Consider the following 18747-nt stretch of genomic DNA (forward strand, 5'->3'; position numbering starts at 1 on the left):
AATTTGTATTACAGGGGTTATCTTTATTACAGGTTGTTCTAAAATTTAAAGGTTTTCGAATGTTTTTATATTCTTATACTGAAGTCTTCAGTGGTGAGAAGCTGACTGCAGGGACAGGAAGTTACATGCTTTTTGCAGAAGTGAAACCGAAAGCAGAGTGAGTGCAAGTGAAGAGCAGGGTGTTTATTATGCATACTGCGGATTAAGCCTTAAGTAGTTGTGGTAGACTGAAACAGTTGTTATATATTTTACATATAAGTCAAGCTCATTACACACAGGATGGCCTTAGCCTGGTTGGTTGCTTTGTTGAGGTCAACTAAGGTTCAGAAAGCAGATGCAAACTCTGCACGTACAGACAGACAAATAGTGAGAGGTCATGACACGCACGCAGTACACAGCATGCACGCGCCCTCGCACGCACGCACACACACATACACACCATAACAGATCTATTTTGGTAGGGCAGAAGTGGAGATGTATTTTTGCTGCAAATGCAGAAGTGCCAAGTACTTAGAGGAAGTGCAACAGATGTCCCAGAGGGAAGCGACAGCGAAGACGAGCTGAGGGAAGCACCGACCTGAAGACAATGTTCTTTAAAACTATGCTAAAGTTCATGGAACATTTTGTGGTTTGGATTGACGTAAGCTGTACTATTGTCTGTTTTGCAAAAGAGGGGCTGTACTATCTTAACCCTATAAAACAGTTGTCTGAATATGATAAAGACAGTTCAACACGGATTGGGTTGTTGAACTCACACATGTGTTTATTAAAATACTGTCTAATTGCACACCGGACCGGATCTGTGGTTATTTATGGATTCCTCTCTCAACATTGAACCCTAACAGTATTTTCTTTATTTTCTTCATCTCATATATCATTGCACTGAGTTTGAGCAAACCTTAAGCTTGATTCAGACTACTTCTAACAATTATCCACCTCACATCATAACTGACTGAGGTGCCTCTTATTATTAATATTATGTCATTATTAATGTTATTACCTTTTTTTTTATATAACAACCATAGTATATTACAATATTTTATAATATTTTATTTATATTTTATTATGTATCCATCAAGGGCTGCGGGTGATCTGCAGTTTCACCCTTTCCCAAGCTGGAGACATTTTCCTTTTCACACACTTTCCTTGGCTGAACAATGACACAGTCTTAATGTACCTTATGCATCTCTCTATTTTATTTAATATGTTTTCGTGTGAATTATCTGCTTTCATTCATTATATTCATTCTGGGCATGGTCGTCATCCAAACTATGTTTCATTGCTAATACCAATTTACAGGTTGTTATCCTTCCTATTATTAGTTTGAATACAGTAGAGATAAGCTCTAATTTAATTTAACCTTTTGTTTATTCGACTTTTATTCCTCTTGTATTTATATGTATTCAGTTGGGTCTGTATCCAGCCCTTTTTAAACTTTGATCTCTAATCTTTTACTTGATGAGGGATTATTATGTTCTTCCTAGTCTGAACTGCTTCTTTGTTTCTTACAGTCACATACAAAATGTCCCTCTTTTCCACACCTCCAGCATGCAGTGCTAAAGCCACTTTTGGTGTGTGTGTGTAGGCCTGCCTCTACCTCTTGCTGTTCTACTATGCATTCCTCTGTCTTTCTTTTGGATTAGTCCTGCTCTGGTTTGTTGTTTTCTAAACATTTGTCATCAGGTGTTAATTTTGCTTGTTTATTCTTCATTCTCAAAGATTTTGCTGGGCCGTCACTGGCACTCTTGACTTCAGGGTGGTGGCTGACACACCCTTCTACTCCGCGCACGGAGCGGTGTCAGTTTTATGAGGCGGAACTCAACCTTTCCCTTTTGTCACCAGTACGTGGGCCTCAAGCAAAGAAAACAATAAAAAAACAATGGAAGTAGTTCAACAGCGTATTGTGCTGTAAAATCAACTTACTCCCAAACACACATATACATACACACAGATAGACATTTGCACGCTAATTTGTCACGAAGTATTTCATGGCCACTTCTAAAACCAATCTAAACACAGTTCCTTTTGGCAAACTTAAACCTATTTTGTTACGAGGTATTTGACAGCTACCTCTAGAACCAATCTAAACACAGTTCCTTTCGCGAACTCAACCTATTTCACGTGTTTTATGAAGTAATTATGGCTACTTCCAACCTATTTTACGCCAGTATCACGAAGTAATTCCATTACTTCCACCTATTTTGCGCTTTTCAAAGTAATTCCGCTACTTCTAACCCGTTTTGCGCATTTCAATGAGTAATTCCGACTACAGCTAACCTATTTTATGCATTTCACAAAGTAATTCCGGCTACAGCTAACCTATTTTGCACATTCTTCTAAACCCTTCCAGCGGTTTAAGACCAAACAGTGTTTTCTCACCCTCAGTCGCCTCTTTGCTGGTTGTTCAGGTCGTCTGGCTGGATCCCAGCGTCGTGGACCAGGACCGGCCTGGATGCGAATTAAAGTCCAGGGCTTTGTCCTCTACCTGGAGAGGGCTGTCGACAGACTTCGGTGCTGGCTTCCCACGACGTCAGGATACAGCCGTCAGACCTTACATTGGAGTCACAGAAACGTGTCTGTTGTTTCCATCGCTAAGCTCGAAGGACCAATTTAAATGACAGGGGATTTCTTTAAATCACGCCGTAGTTCTTCAGCTAAGACCCCTGAGTTAGAAAAACACAAACACTGCAGTTGTCTTTCACTTTCATGAGGGCAGTCATGGACGCATGACCTGGGTCTCATCACTGTCTCATGTGCTTTATTTATACTTTTCTGTGTGTCTGTGTGTGTGTGTGTGTGTGTGTACAAATAAAACAGAGTTATTCTAAGAACTCAGAACTGAGGTTCCCCTTTTCTAAATCTGTATGTTCTTAGAGAAAGAGGAAGCTGTTAGTTGGTAAATAAGTTCATCACAAAAGTTATTAGGTGAAAAGTCACATAGACATGTGGTTTGCCAACACGTTCTCACTCCCAAAAGCGTAACATTTTACGCCATAGGTGACAAATCGTCAACATATTACGCTTTCGCACACAACGCGTTCCTCACGTGACGACATCGGAAAACTGCGGACACATGAGAACCGTTTGGACTCAATCTACACATCTTCGCTTTTCCCCTTAAAATCGCTTGGGAAAAGACTATTTCACGTCATTAAAGTGCTGGTTAAGGTTAGGAATAAGGTCATGGTTAGGTTTAGGGATTAGGTTAGGTTTAGGCTTACACTGAAAAAAAGGCCATGTTGGATTTATTTGATTCAATAGTGGACATCGGTTGCACACAAATGTTTTGCTTTGGCAGAAACTTAAACAATTGAGTTCAATCAACACAACTTATTCATATTCAATAAACCTGTGCATTTTGTGTTCATAAAACGCGATTGAAACATGTTTAGATGAAGTAAGTTGAGCTCTTGGAATATTTTAATCCTTCACAATTTTGTCATTTTATTTCAACACTATTCAATAACTTTTACCCCAATACTACTTGGTCACTTAAATACTACATGTTCTCTTCATATTATGTAATGTTCAACAAAGTCTAGATCCTGGTTACCATAAAAATTGAATGGATGTACAACAACTACCATCCTCCTATCTTTATCCTGGTTGCAGGGGGCTGGGAAATAACCCTGAAGTGATAGGTTACAAGGCAGGGTACACCCTGGACAATTCATAAGTCTATCACAAACAACCATTTGCACTTACATTGACAGGTAATTTAGAATCACCAATTAAGCTAACTCTAACAACTGCATGATTTTTAACTGTGGGAAGAAACCAGAATACCCAGAGAGAAACCAGTGCAAACTAGCCAGACTGTGGATTTGAACCCAGGATCTTCTTACTGTGAAGCAACAGCACTAACCACCATGCCACACTTAACAAAAGCAGGAAAGCTATGATTTCAAGGCTTGATGCAGAATTTTTTTGTACGTTTTTGTCCTTGACAGGTTAAACCACAATAAATAGCGATAGCATACACGTGGTGTGTGTGTAATTGTCTGCCTCTTATAACTCCAGTGATTTTCCTGCAGTTTGACATCTCGTGCGATCTTGTGAATTTCATGAGTTCAGCAACTAACCACTCTTACTAGATTGTATCATGTCATCTCAACAAGAACAAATTAAGTTGTTGAATTTCATACAGATCCTTCATGATTTAATTACGTTTATAGAAACATGATATTATTGTGTTTAAAGTACAAGTTAGACTTTTTAATGTAACAACCACCCAATTTGCTCGATTTGACTGAGATGGATGCCTTCCTGAAACCATGATCCAAAAGCGTCTGGGACTGAAAGTTATTGACTTACTTCACTTGGAACATGATATGAACAATTTAATCTAGCCTCTCTGCATATCATGTAGTTTCTACACTATATGGTTACACTTAACTTTAAAGCATGAGGCACTTATGTTAAATACATGCAAGATGTTTACGTAAATCCAAGAGTTGGCCAATCCTTTTTTCAGTGTGGTCTTTGAGGCTCTGGACCAGCACTCCTGCTGTTGGACAGAAAGACATCAACTCAGTGGTAAGTATTTTGGTTTTCCAATATATTAGCAATTGTCAGTGACATTTATATTAATCAGGCTGAACTTTAATCATACTTTAGATCAGCCTGTTTTACTTATTGTTTTATTTGTGCTTTGGTTTGGGGAAGTTGTTTCTTTACTGATCTTTTCCTGTCTTCTGTTATTAGACTTGACATATGACTGCACTATGCTGTTGCTGGTGACTCCAGTTAATTCTACAAGACATGCTGTGTAAGTAAACAAACAACAACAGTTTGGTCTGCATTTCTTGAAAGATCCTTTCAAACATTTAGCTCACTTCAATAATACGACCTTCAAAATGTTCAATACTGTCCCTTTAAGTGTCCATAAATGTACCAGGTACGCTGTCCATTTCAGTTGAGTGCACTTAATATTCAATATTTGGTAAGCATTTCAACGTTATTTGGATTGTCTTTATTTCACGGTTCATCTCTCTGATGCACGGTGGCACGGTGGTTAGCACTGTTGCCGCACAGCAAGAAGGTCCTGAGTTCAATTCCACCATCAGGCTGGGGTCTTTCTGTGTGGAGTTTGCATGTTCTCCCCGTGTTTGCGTGGGTTCTCTCTGGGTACTCTGGCTTCCTCCCACCATCCAAAGACATGCAGCTTGTGGGGATAGGTTAATTGGATAATCCAAATTGCCACTAGGTGTAAATGGGCGAGTGAATGTGAGTGCGACTGGTTGTCTGTCCCTGTGTGTTAGCCCTGCGACAGACTGGCGACCTGTCCAGGGCGTACCCCGCCTCTCGCCCTATGACAGCTGGGATAGGCTCCAGCGCCCCCCGCGACCCTGAAAAGGATAAGCGGAAGCGAATGGATGGATGGATCTCTCTGATGCTTCAGTTTTTGTTAGGTAGTATCAGGACTGACTCCAAAAAACAAGGTAGCAACATAAATTGTCCCGAGATCGCAGAAAAAAATGTGAATCCTTTAAAAAAAACAAAAAAAAACCCCAAAACAAACAAACATGGAAATCGTTGTATCCTTCCACCCTCCAAGGTAACAGGTGGCCTTCGGATTGGGAGCATCCTTTGTAGACATCTCGAGTGACATCCAGTCCTTAGATGACACCCCTCAGTCCTTAGCAGCAGATTTCTACCACATAAAAAAAAAACCCAAAAAACCAGCCAGGATATTCCTCATAGAATACGATAACTCCTTTGGCCCAACACGTTACAGGACTGAAACTCACACAACAACCTACAAAACAAAATCATTGCTCAAAGCCACGATTCATGGAGCTTTTTTACCCACTATAGCCCAGTGTAGCTTGCCATCACCAGTGTCTGAATGTGTGTGTGAATGGGTGAATGACTGAATGTAGTGTAAAGCGCTTTGGGGTACTTAGGGACTAAGTAAAGCACTATACAAATGCAGGGCATTTACCATTTACCATTAAACACAGGGGCAATATACAGAGAAATTTGCTTGTGCAGACACATGCAGTAAAATAAAATTACCTGGCACTGAGCAGAGCTACAGTGCATTCATGGTACATGAGGAAGCTCAATACTTAACAAAAACGTAACATTTGAAATAAAATAAAATAAAATACCATTGGCAATGAAATAACCATGGGTTATATAGGCACTAATTTGACCAATTTTAGACCCTTTATTTCTAACAGCCTTTACTAAAAGTGATCTTATGTTAAAAGAAAATTGTACATAATGTGATCAGCTACATGAAATGTGCTCTGTTTATGGATCACTAAGCAAACCGAGCCTGTTCTCACTCCTGAGGCGTAACATCCCGACGCGTTTTGTCACGTCCCGCGGCATTCCTGAGGAGCATAAAGGTGACCTTCCATGTTGTTATGGTACGCAGCGGGTTCCAGCCCTGTATTGCAGCCCTAAACCTAACCTTATCCCTAAGCCTAACCATAACCTTATTTGTAACCGTAACCATAACCTTATGCCTAACCATAACCTTATTCCTAACCTTAACCATAACCGTATCCCTACGCCTAAACCTAACCTTATCCCTAAACCTAACCATAACCTTATCCCTAAACCTAACCATAACCGTATCCCTACACTCAAAAAAATGAATGAGGTGGATTGTTCAGTGTATATTAATTATTTATTTTCATTTTACTTAAAATATATGTTTTTGTTAAGTTAACATATGTTTTTCTAATCAAGTCTACGTAATTGTGTCTATTATTCACTGTACATAATACTAATGTGTTACTTAATGGCATAACATTTAAGTTAAGTCAATTAGGATCGGTATACTTTGTATATCCACAAGGTGGCAGTAATGCAAAAACAGTTGTAATGAAACCGCGAAAAACAAGAGGGTTTCACGGCTTGGGCCTGCTCATGCGCAAGACTTCAAATCTAACTCAAAAACGTTGTTTTGGCGCCAAGCTGCTGTTTCTTTGAGAGGTAAGACCACTTTTTTCTTTGACTATGTTGTTTAGTATCTACATGTCGAGCATGGTTAAATTTTGTGTTTGTCTTACAAGACATGTTATATGCGCTTGTTCTACATTAGTTTCACTGGGTCATGGACATGCTTATTTTGTGGACTGTGTAAGAAACATTTTTATTGTTTTTTGTTTTATTAAGGGATTAGCTACATAACTTCCCTTCAACTCATTCATGTCACCTAAAGTGTAAACCTGTTTCTCCATCACCAGTTCAGCTCTGATGATTCAGTAAGGACATCTCCTGATTTCATCTTCATGCTCCAGCAAACATCAGCTGATACTAGAAATTAAAATCAAAAGAATTCTAACAACAGCTGATCAAGCTTAAACGTGCTGCTGTTGTTTAGCGCGATAAATAAGAGCGAACAGCCGATCATTGATCAGTTTCATGATTGACGTTTCAACACGCAAGAGAATGACAGGGGAGGCTTCGTAACGACAGAATAAATCATAATGTTTTCTCTGAATGTGGGACGATTCCGTTTGTATGGCACGGCAACTCTATGAACTAACCCTAATGAATAAAATAAAGTCCAACGTCAGTAACTTAGTGCGCACACAGCTGTATATAAACTCCCGTGGCAGTACGATTGTAAAAGGTCAACGAAAATAAATTACACCTAAACTCGGTTTATATCTGACCCAAATAGAGTGCAGTTCATAACTTCTTACCTGAAATTCAGTTCACCTCACGCTCCTGCCTTGGTTTCCCTGATCCACGATTGACCTCCGCGTTAGCAAACACCGGTAGATCGGCGGTAGCCTCACCGCCTCATATGTCTCCTTCGCGGCATGTCCTTTCTGTCACTCACCGGTGGATAGCTGCCCTCTGTTGTAGCTCCACCACCAAACAACTCAGTTATTTTTTCCACATCGACATCAGCTGATACTAGAAATTAAAAGCAAATGAATTCTAACAACAGCTGATCAAGCTTAAACGTGCTGCTGTTGTTTAGCGCGATAAATAAGAGCGAACAGCCGATCATTGATCAGTTTCATGATTGACGTTTCAACACGCAAGAGAATGACAGGGAGGCTTCGTAACGACAGAATAAATCATAATGTTTTCTCTGAATGTGGGGCGATTCCGTTTATGCAACGCACGGCAACTCTATGAACTAACCCTAATGAATAAAATAAAGTCCAACGTCAGTAACTTAGTGCGCACACAGCTGTATATAAACTCCGTGGCAGTACGATTGTAAAAGGTCAACGAAAATAAATTACACCTAAATTCGGTTTATATCTGACCCAAATAGAGTGCAGTTCATAACTTCTTACCTGAAATTCAGTTCACCTCACGCTCCTGCCTTCGGTTTCCAGCATCATCGGCCCATATAAATGAAAAATAAGTCCAGCTAAAACACATACTGTCGGCGACGACGGGTGCTGACACGAGTTTCACCCGCCTCAATATAAGCCAAGCCTGGGTGCTTTTTCACGAAGGGTCGCTAGTGGCGCTTAGCTAACTATGCTAGCGGCGCTAGCTAGCTTAGGCCGGCTATCAAGACATGGGTTGTCTTGATAAAACGAGCAGATATTTGAAGTTTACACACCTACATTCTCGCCTGAAAATATCTTAAAAGTTTATTTTGTGACCTAGAAACACGAATAAAAGACGTTTAAAAGCGAAGTGGTGTCCGCCATTGTTTAATTCGGCAGAGGGTGCTATGAATTATGGGATATGGAGTTTTCTAACAAGCATACAGATTTTCAGCCGCACTACTACTCGGTATACCACTAGAAAGAGCCAACACACCACAAATAAAGTCTGTTTCTATGGAAATTGGCCTAAATTTGCACTAAAATCTAAATATTTCAAAAACTATAAAGTCATAAACACCAAAAGTGTATACCATACTAGTCCAGCTCCAGCCGCACAAAATGATCTAACATATGTAACCCTATTTTCAAAACTGTTTGGCAGAGAAGCGGGGGAAAATTTTCACTAAAATATTAATATTTAAAAACTATAATAGTTATTAACACCAAAAGTCATAGCACACCATTCCTGATCCAGCCGCACAAAATGAGGTAACATATATGAAGCTTGTCTCAAAAACTGCGGGCGAGTTTCGCTGCAAAATTTCAAAGTGAAACTGAAGAATAATAATAACTAGAAAATTTGCATTTCCTGCGAAAATGCAGTGTGGATGCTTTAAAGCTGAAGCTTTCTGCTGAAACTAGCTGAAAAAGCTGAAAAGTTGCAGAAATTGTAAAAACTTTGCAGAAGCAAAGGAACGTTGCTAAAATGTAGTAACTTAGCAGAACTGCAATATCTTAGAGGAAACATAATACTTGGCAGAAATACAATAGCATAGCAGAACTTAGCAGAAATATTGTAACTTACCAGAAACACGATAACTTCTCAAAAATACAAGAATTTAGGAGAAATAGTATAAGATAACAGAAAGAATATATTTAGCCAAACATTCTTAAACATTACAGAAATACTATGATTTAGAAAAACAGTACAACATAGCAGAAATGCTGTGATTTACCAGAGACACTGTAATATACTATGAATATTGTAATTTTATATAAATACTATGTTTTAGCAAAAATACTCCAGTTTAGCACAAATATTATAATATAGCACAAACACTATTCTATAGCAGAAATGCTATATTTAGAAAGAAAAATATAATATAGTAGAAATACTATGATTTAGCTGAAATCCTACAATATAGCTTAATAACAATGATTTAGAACAGATAATATGATTGAGCAGAATAGTAATAACTTAAGTGAAAATATTGGAAAGGTAAAATGATAAGCTGAATAAAAAGGAACATGGTTAAGTTTGCTCAAAACTAATTTTGTTCACCTGTGAAAAAATAAAATAAAATTCATTTAGAAAAAAATAAGAAAAGCCAACAGATACACAAAATCAAATATGGATACACAAATCACCAAATACACAGAAAATCAAATATGGATACACAAATGTACAGTGAGAGACACACACAAACAGGGTCTATGCCAGTCAACCAGTCTGAATATATTATATTTTTATCGACCAATGAGATGCTGCCCTAAAAAAGGTCTTTGTGTGTGTCTTTCTTTCTCTCTCTCTCTCTCTCTCTCTCTCTCTCTCTCTCTCACACACACACACACACACACACACACACAGCAGCAGCAGCAGCAGCAAGTGAACAGGGGCTGTTAACAGCATGTTTCTAGGTCAGTCAAACAGCTGTGAGCTTCTCAATTTGAATCCACCAATCAGAGAGGTTGTGTGCTTTTCCCGCCAAAACTGGTGCACCAAGTGCAGGCTTTTACACATGCAGCACAGAGAGAGACAGGATTTTTGCAGTCTATTTCTCATAGTGAGGACTCCCCTCAAACAAACAGCCATAAATTCCTAACCGTAGGGGCTAAAACAGTCATTCTTAGACCGTTTTGTTCAGAAGACATGGGGGAATCTTGAAATGTTGACCATTTAAAATACAAATATGAAATATTAGAGATATATGACATAGATGATTGGTGGGCTTAGAAGCCACGAAGGTCCCAATATGCAAATTTAAATGTGCCAGGACTCAGATATGATTGGCTGGCTGGGAAGCCATGAAGGCAACAATATGCAAATTTAAATGTGCCAGGACCCAGATATGATTGGCTGGCTGGGAAGCCATGAAGGTCCCAATATGCAAATTTGAATGTGCCAGGACTCAGATATGATTGGCTGGCTGGGAAGCCATGAATGCCCCAATATGCAAATTTGAATGTGCCAGGCCTCAGATATGATTGGCTGGCTGGGAAGCCGTCCAGGTCCTGATAGGTAAATTTGAATATTACAGCCCTTACAGAGGACTGACTCCCTGGGGACCTGGCAGAAATATATAGAAATACAATGATTACCCAGAAATACTGCATTTAGTAGAAATACTATGTTTTAGCACAAATACTATAATTAAGCAGAAATATTATATTAAGTACAAATCCTATAAAATAGCAGAAATAGTATGATTTAGCAGAAATGCTGTATTTAGCACAAATACTGAAAAGCAGCACAAATGCTATGACTTAGCACAATAGTAATAACTTAAATAGAAAAATTGGAAAAGCAGAATGGACAGCTGAAAAAGTCCCACAAGCACAGAGAGACACACAGGATCAAATTCAGTCAACCAGTCTAAATACATTGAATTTAAATCATACAATAAGATGCTCCCATAAAAACTCTCTCTCTCTCTCTCTCTCTCTCTCTCTCTCACACACACACACACACACACACACACACACACACACACACACACACACACACACAGGGAGAGAAAATCAAGTTTCTAGGTCAGTCAAGCAGCCTGGGAGCTGCTAAATTTGAATCCACCAATCAGAGAGGCTGTGTACTTTTTCCCGCCAAAACAGGTGCACGCAGCACAGAGAGACACAGGATTTTTGCAGTCTATTTCTCATAATGACGACTCCCCTCAAACAAACAGCCATAATTTCCTAACCGTAGGGGCTAAAACAGTCATTCTTAGACCATTTTATTCAGAAGACATAGGGGAATCTTGAAATGCTGACCATTTAAAATAAAAATATGAAATATTAGAGATATATGACATAGATGATTGGTGGGCTTAGAAGCCATGAAGGTCCCAATATGCAAATTTAAATGTGCCAGGACTCAGATATGATTGGCTGGCTGGGAAGCCATGAAGGCAACAATATGCAAATTTAAATGTGCCAGGACTCAGATATGATTGGCTGGCTGGGAAGCCATGAAGGTCCCAATATGCAAATTTGAATGTGCCAGGACTCAGATATGATTGGCTGGCTGGGAAGCCGTGCATGACTTGATATGTCAATTTGAAAATTACAGTCCTCACAGAGGATTGGCTTCCTGAGGAGCTGGCAGGAATACATAGAAATACTATGATTACCCAGAAATACTGCGTTTAGTAGAAATACTATGTTTTAGCACAAATACTATAATTAAGCAGAAATATTATATTAAGTACAAATCCTATAAAATAGCAGAAATAGTATGATTTAGCACAAATGCTGTATTTAGCACAAATCTTATAAAGTAGCAGAAATAGTATGATTTAGCAGAAATGCTGTATTTAGCACAAATACTGAAAAGCAGCACAAATGCTATGACTTAGCACAATAGTAATAACTTAAATAGAAAATTGGAAAAGCAGAATGGACAGCTGAAAAAAGTCCCACAAGCACAGAGAGACACACACAGGATCAAATTCAGTCAACCAGTCTAAATACATTGAATTTAAATCATACAATAAGATGCTCCCATAAAAACTCTCTCTCGCCCTCTCTCTCTCTCTCTGTCTCACACACACACACACACACACACACACACACACACACACACACACACACACACACAGAGAAAATCAAGTTTCTAGGTCAGTCAAGCAGCCTGGGAGCTGCTAAATTTGAATCCACCAATCAGAGAGGCTGTGTACTTTTTCCCGCCAAAACAGGTGCACACAGCACAGAGAGACACAGGATTTTTGCAGTCTATTTCTCATAATGACGACTCCCCTCAAACAAACAGCCATAATTTCCTAACCGTAGAGGGCTAAAACAGTCATTCTTAGACCATTTTATTCAGAAGACATAGGGGAATCTTGAAATGCTGACCATTTAAAATAAAAATATGAAATATTAGAGATATATGACATAGATGATTGGTGGGCTTAGAAGCCATGAAGGTCCCAATATGCAAATTTAAATGTGCCAGGACTCAGATATGATTGGCTGGCTGGGAAGCCATGAAGGCAACAATATGCAAATTTAAATGTGCCAGGACTCAGATATGATTGGCTGGCTGGGAAGCCATGAAGGTCCCAATATGCAAATTTGAATGTGCCAGGACTCAGATATGATTGGCTGGCTGGGAAGCCGTGCATGACTTGATATGTCAATTTGAAAATTACAGTCCTCACAGAGGATTGGCTTCCTGAGGAGCTGGCAGGAATACATAGAAATACTATGATTACCCAGAAATACTGCGTTTAGTAGAAATACTATGTTTTAGCACAAATACTATAATTAAGCAGAAATATTATATTAAGTACAAATCCTATAAAATAGCAGAAATAGTATGATTTAGCACAAATGCTGTATTTAGCACAAATCTTATAAAGTAGCAGAAATAGTATGATTTAGCAGAAATGCTGTATTTAGCACAAATACTGAAAAGCAGCACAAATGCTATGACTTAGCACAATAGTAATAACTTAAATAGAAAAATTGGAAAAGCAAAATGGACAGCTGCAAAAGTCCCACAAGCACAGAGAGACACACACAGGATCAAATTCAGTCAACCAGTCTAAAATATTGAATTTAAATCATACAATAAGATGCTCCCATTAAAACTCTCTCTCGCCTCTCTCTCTCTCTCTCTCACACACACACACACACACACACACACACACAGGAGAGAAAATCAAGTTTCTAGGTCAGTCAAGCAGCCTGGGAGCTGCTAAATTTGAATCCACCAATCAGAGAGGCTGTGTACTTTTTCCCGCCAAAACAGGTGCAGCCGTTTTTACACACACACAGAGCACAGAGACAGGATTTCTGCAGTGAATTTCTCATAGTGAGGATTCCTCTCAAACAAATGGCCATAATTTCCTAACCGTAGGGGCTAGAACAGTCATTCTTACACCGCTTTGTTCAGAAGAGATGGGGAATCTTAAAGTGTTGACAATTTATCATTAAAATATGAATTATTGACGATATTTGACTTCTAATGCACCATAACTGAGTAGAGGCAAGCAAAATCTGCCTTGACTTGCCCTCAAACAACGCTTTCTAACTCTAAATCTATTTGGAGTATCGATATCATTCTTTCACCGTAAGAGACAGCAGGCTTTGGTGAACAGTCATGGAAATTTTCAGGTCTCTGTGGAAATCTATCAAAAGATATGACGAGAGAAAAAAGTGTCTCATTTCCAGAGTTTGAAATCTGAAGAAATCTGAGCGAGGGACGAATTTCCTACCCTCAAACAAACCCAATTCATGGCCAAATGGTAATAGATGAGAAAACAATTGTTGAATTGTGAGCATCAGGAGTGTCTGAAGATATATTGGCACAAGCCTCATGTCTTAACTTCGCTTCGTTGGGGAGATATGACGATTCGAAAATGCCTCTCATTACAGAAATCAAGGGTGATTTTAAACGAACTCTCCATTGACTTTCTATGGGATTTTTGAGACTTTGTGTTGGTCTGAGGAGATTTGCCAAAATTCTATAAATCCCACAACAATGATAGTGACATTTTCTGAAAGCCAGCAAAAAAATACCTACGTTTTGATGTATAATTTGTGTGGGTTCAGTGGAAATTGAGCGAGTAGCAAGAAGTTGTTCGACATGCAGAGAAAATTGCCAAAGGTACAGTGGCTCACTTAGAACCAACTGCATAGCAACCATAACAACGCATGTATTTTGTGAAAAATCACAAAGATGAAACTCAAAACTTGAAGAGGGATAAGATGAAAACGGTAACAGATATGAAAAAGCTGAATCATTCATGAATAGCCCAATAATTTGTGAACATTTTAAACTTTGAATGGTTGTTCTACGTGAAAGTAGTAAAAAGTAGTTAAGTTTCAAAAACAAGCAAAATTTAGCAGAATTATGGAAGTTTCCCATTCATTTCAATGGGACAAATTAAAGGAAAAAAAACGTAATATTTTAAAAAGTATAATAGCAGAAAATACCAAAAGTCATTGCCGGAAAGAGCAAAAATAGCAGAATAGTTTAAAATTTGAACGGTGAAAATAGCACAAAAATTGTGGAAGTAGTTCTACGGCGAAAAACGTACGGAAGCAACTTGAAGAATAACTAGAAAAATTTGCATTTCCTGCGAAAATGCAGTGTGGATGCTGGAACGCTGAAGCTGTCTGCTGAAACTAGCTGAAAAAGCTGAAAAGTTGCAGAAATTGTAAAAACTTTGCAGAAGCAAAGGAACTTTGCTAAAATGTAGTGACTTAGCAGAACTGCAATATCTTAGAGGAAACATAATACTTGGCAGAAATACAATAGCATAGCAGAACTCAGCAGAAATATTGTAACTTACCAGAAACACGATAACTTCTCAAAAATACAAGAATTTAGGAGAAATAGTATAAGATAACAGAAAGAATATATTTAGCCAAACATTCTTAAACATTACAGAAATACTATGATTTAGAAAACAGTACAACATTGCAGAAATGCTGCGATTTACCAGAGATACTGTAATTTACTATTAATATTGAAATTTAAAAAAATACTATGTTTTAGCACAAATATTGTAATTTGACAGAAATACTATCAATCGGCAGAAATACTATGTTTCAGCAGAAATACTCTGGTTTAGCACAAATAGTATAACAAAGCAGTAATACAATTATATAGCAGAAATGCTATATTTAGAAAGAAAAAATGTAATATAGCAGAAATACTATGATTTAGCAGAAATACTATAATCAGCACATATACTGTAACATGACAGAAATTCCTCCACTTAGTAGTAATACTGTAACATAAAACAAATGTTATGATTTGGCACAAAAACCATAATTTGGCAAAATACTATGATTTAGCAGAAATACTATGATTGAGCAGAAGTACTAAGATGTAGTAAAAGTACTTTGATTTAAGAGAAATACAATTATGGAGGAGTAATACTTTAAAATGGGAGAAATATTGATACACACACACATACACAGAGCCTAAAGGGAACAGTATTTGTGCCATGGAGTGTTAACAAGAATCTGAGGTCCATATTAGAAAAGCTGCTAAAATCATAAAAGTTTGCAGAATTGTAATAAATGATGAATATGAATTAGTGGTCTGTGATAGTGTATTAATTTGTAGGGGAAAAAACATGTTGCCCAAGGTGTAATAGAACCCACGACCTTTGGGTTGCAGACCTGTGTCATTACCAACTGCGCCACTGGGAAAGAGAGCGATTGCCTGGAAAACAGGGTGATGAGCAGTCAGAATTAGATTGCAGTGCGATGCAACGCTGTTTTGGAGTTACAAAACGTCGTGTAACTCAAAAACTAGGTGGACTAGAAGCATAATTCTTGTACTGGGTGAATCAGCGTACTTTCGTGTACTTTGACTGTGATTTGCATTGCTCTTTGTACATCTGTCGCTGAGATATGACGAGAAGAAAGGGCAGACCTCAGATATGATTGGCTGGCTGGGAAGCCGTGCAGGCCTTGATATGTAAATTTTATATGTATCAGTCCTCACAGAGGATTAGCCGCCTGGGGACCTGGCAGAAATATATACAAATAGTATGATTAAGCATAAATACTACATTTAGTAGAAATACTATGTTTTAGCACAAATACTATAAAATGGCAGAAATACTATAATTAAGCAGAAATACTATATTTGGCAGAAACACTATATTTAGTACAAATCTTATGAAATAGCAGAAATAGTATGATTTAGCAGAAATGCTGTATTTGGCACAAATCTCATAAAATAGCAGAAATAGTATGATTTAGCAGAAATGCTGTATTTAGCACGAATACTGAAAGCAGCAGAAATGCTATGACTTAGCACAACAGTAATAACTTATAGAAAAATTGGAAAAAACAAAATGGACAGCTGAAAAATGCTGAACATGCTAAGGGTCCTTCAAATGTACTTGTTAAATGAAAAAAACTCAGCAAAAAAAGTGTAACAGTCACACAATCACAAATATGGAAACATATGGAAACACACATGCACAGAGAGACAGACACAGGATCAAATTCAGTCAACCAGTCTAAATATATTGAATTTAAATCATACAATAAGATGCTCCCATAAAAACTCTGTCTCGCCCTCTCTTTCTCTCTCTCTGTCACACACACACACACACACACACACACACACATACATAGGAGAGACAAGCAAGTTTCTAGGTCAGTCAAGCAGCCTGGGAGCTGCTAAATTTGAATCCACCAATCAGAGAGGCTGTGTACTTTTTCCCGCCAAAACAGGTGCAGCCGTTTTTACACACTCAGCACAGAGAGACAGGATTTCTGCAGTGTATTTCTCATAATGACGACTCCCCTCAAACAAATGGCCATAATTTCCTAACCGTAGGGGCTAGAACGGTCATTCTTACACCGTTTTGTTCAGAAGAGATGGGGGAATCTTAAAGTGTTGACACTTTATCATTAAAATATGAATTATTAAAGATATTTGACTTCTAATGCAGCATAACTGAGTAGAGCAAAGCAAAAACTGCCTTGACTTGCCCTCAAACAACGCTTTCTAACTCTAAATCTATTTGGAGTATCGATATCATTCCTTCACCGTAAGAGACAGCAGGCTTTGGTGAACAATCATGGAAATTTTCAGGTCTCTGTGGAAATCCATTAAAAGGATATGACGAGAGAAAAAAGTGGTTCATTTCCAGAGTTTGAAATCTGAAGAAATCTGAGCGAAGGACGAATTTCCTACCCTCAAACAAGTCTAACTCATTTCAGAACGGTAATAGGTGAGAAAATAATTCTTGAATTGTGAGCGTCAGGAGTGTCTGAAGATATACGGGGACAAGCGTCATGTCGTAACTTCGCTTCGTTAAGGAGATATGACGATTCGAATATGCCTCTCATTACAGAAATCAAGCGATGATTTTGAACAAACTCTCCATTGACTTTCTATGGAGAGTTTTCTGACTTTGTGTTGGTCTGAGGAGATTTGCCAAAATTCTATAAATTTCACAACAATGATGGTGACATTTTCTGAAAGCCAGCAAAAATACCTACGTTTTGATGTATAATTTGTGTGGGTTGAGTGAAAATTGAGCGAGTAGCAAGAAGTTGTTCGGACATGAAGAGAAAATTGCCAAAGGTACAGTGGCTCACTTAGAACCAACTGCATAGCAACCATAACAACGCATGTATTTTGTGAAAAATCACAAAGATGAAACTCAAAACTTAAAGAGGGATAAGATGAAAACGGTAACAGATATGAAAAAGCTGAATCATTAATGAATAGCCCAATAATTTGTGAACATTTTAAAGTTTGAATGGTTGTTCTAGGCGAAAGTATGAGAATGTAGTTAAGTTTCAAAAACAAGCAAGTTTTAGCAGAATTGTGGAAGTTTCCCATTCATTTCAATGGGACAAATTAAAGGAAAAAAGCTTAATATTTTAAAAAGTATAACAGCAAAAAATACCAAAAGTCATAGCCGGAATTAGCAGAAATAGCAGAATAGTTTAAAATTTGAATGGCAAAAATCGGCTGAAAATTGTGGAAGTAGATAAGGTCCAAAAAACGTACGGAAGCAACTATAAGAATAAAGTATAAAGAATAAAGAGAAACAGGAACTCAATAGTGTGGATGCATAAAGCATCCACACAACTAGAAAAATTTGCATTTCCTGCGAAAATGCAGTGTGGATGCTGTAATGCTGAAGCTGTCTGCTGAAACTAGCAGAAAAAGCTGAAAAGTTGCAGAATTTGTAAAAACTTTGCAGAAGCAAAGGAACTTTGCTAAAATGTAGTAACTTAGCAGAACTGCAATATCTTAGAGGAAACATAATACTTGGCAGAAATACAATAGCATAGCAGAACTTAGCAGAAATATTGTAACTTACCAGAAACACGATAACTTCTCAAAAATACAAGAATTTAGGAGAAATAGTATAAGATAACAGAAAGAATATATTTAGCCAAACATTCTTAAACATTACAGAAATACTATGATTTAGAAAAACAGTACAACATAGCAGAAATGCTGCGATTTACCAGAGACACTGTAATTTACTATTAATATTGA

The sequence above is a fragment of the Oreochromis aureus genome, linkage group 1, assembly GCF_013358895.1.
Source record: "Oreochromis aureus strain Israel breed Guangdong linkage group 1, ZZ_aureus, whole genome shotgun sequence".
NCBI classification, from domain to species: domain Eukaryota; kingdom Metazoa; phylum Chordata; class Actinopteri; order Cichliformes; family Cichlidae; genus Oreochromis; species Oreochromis aureus.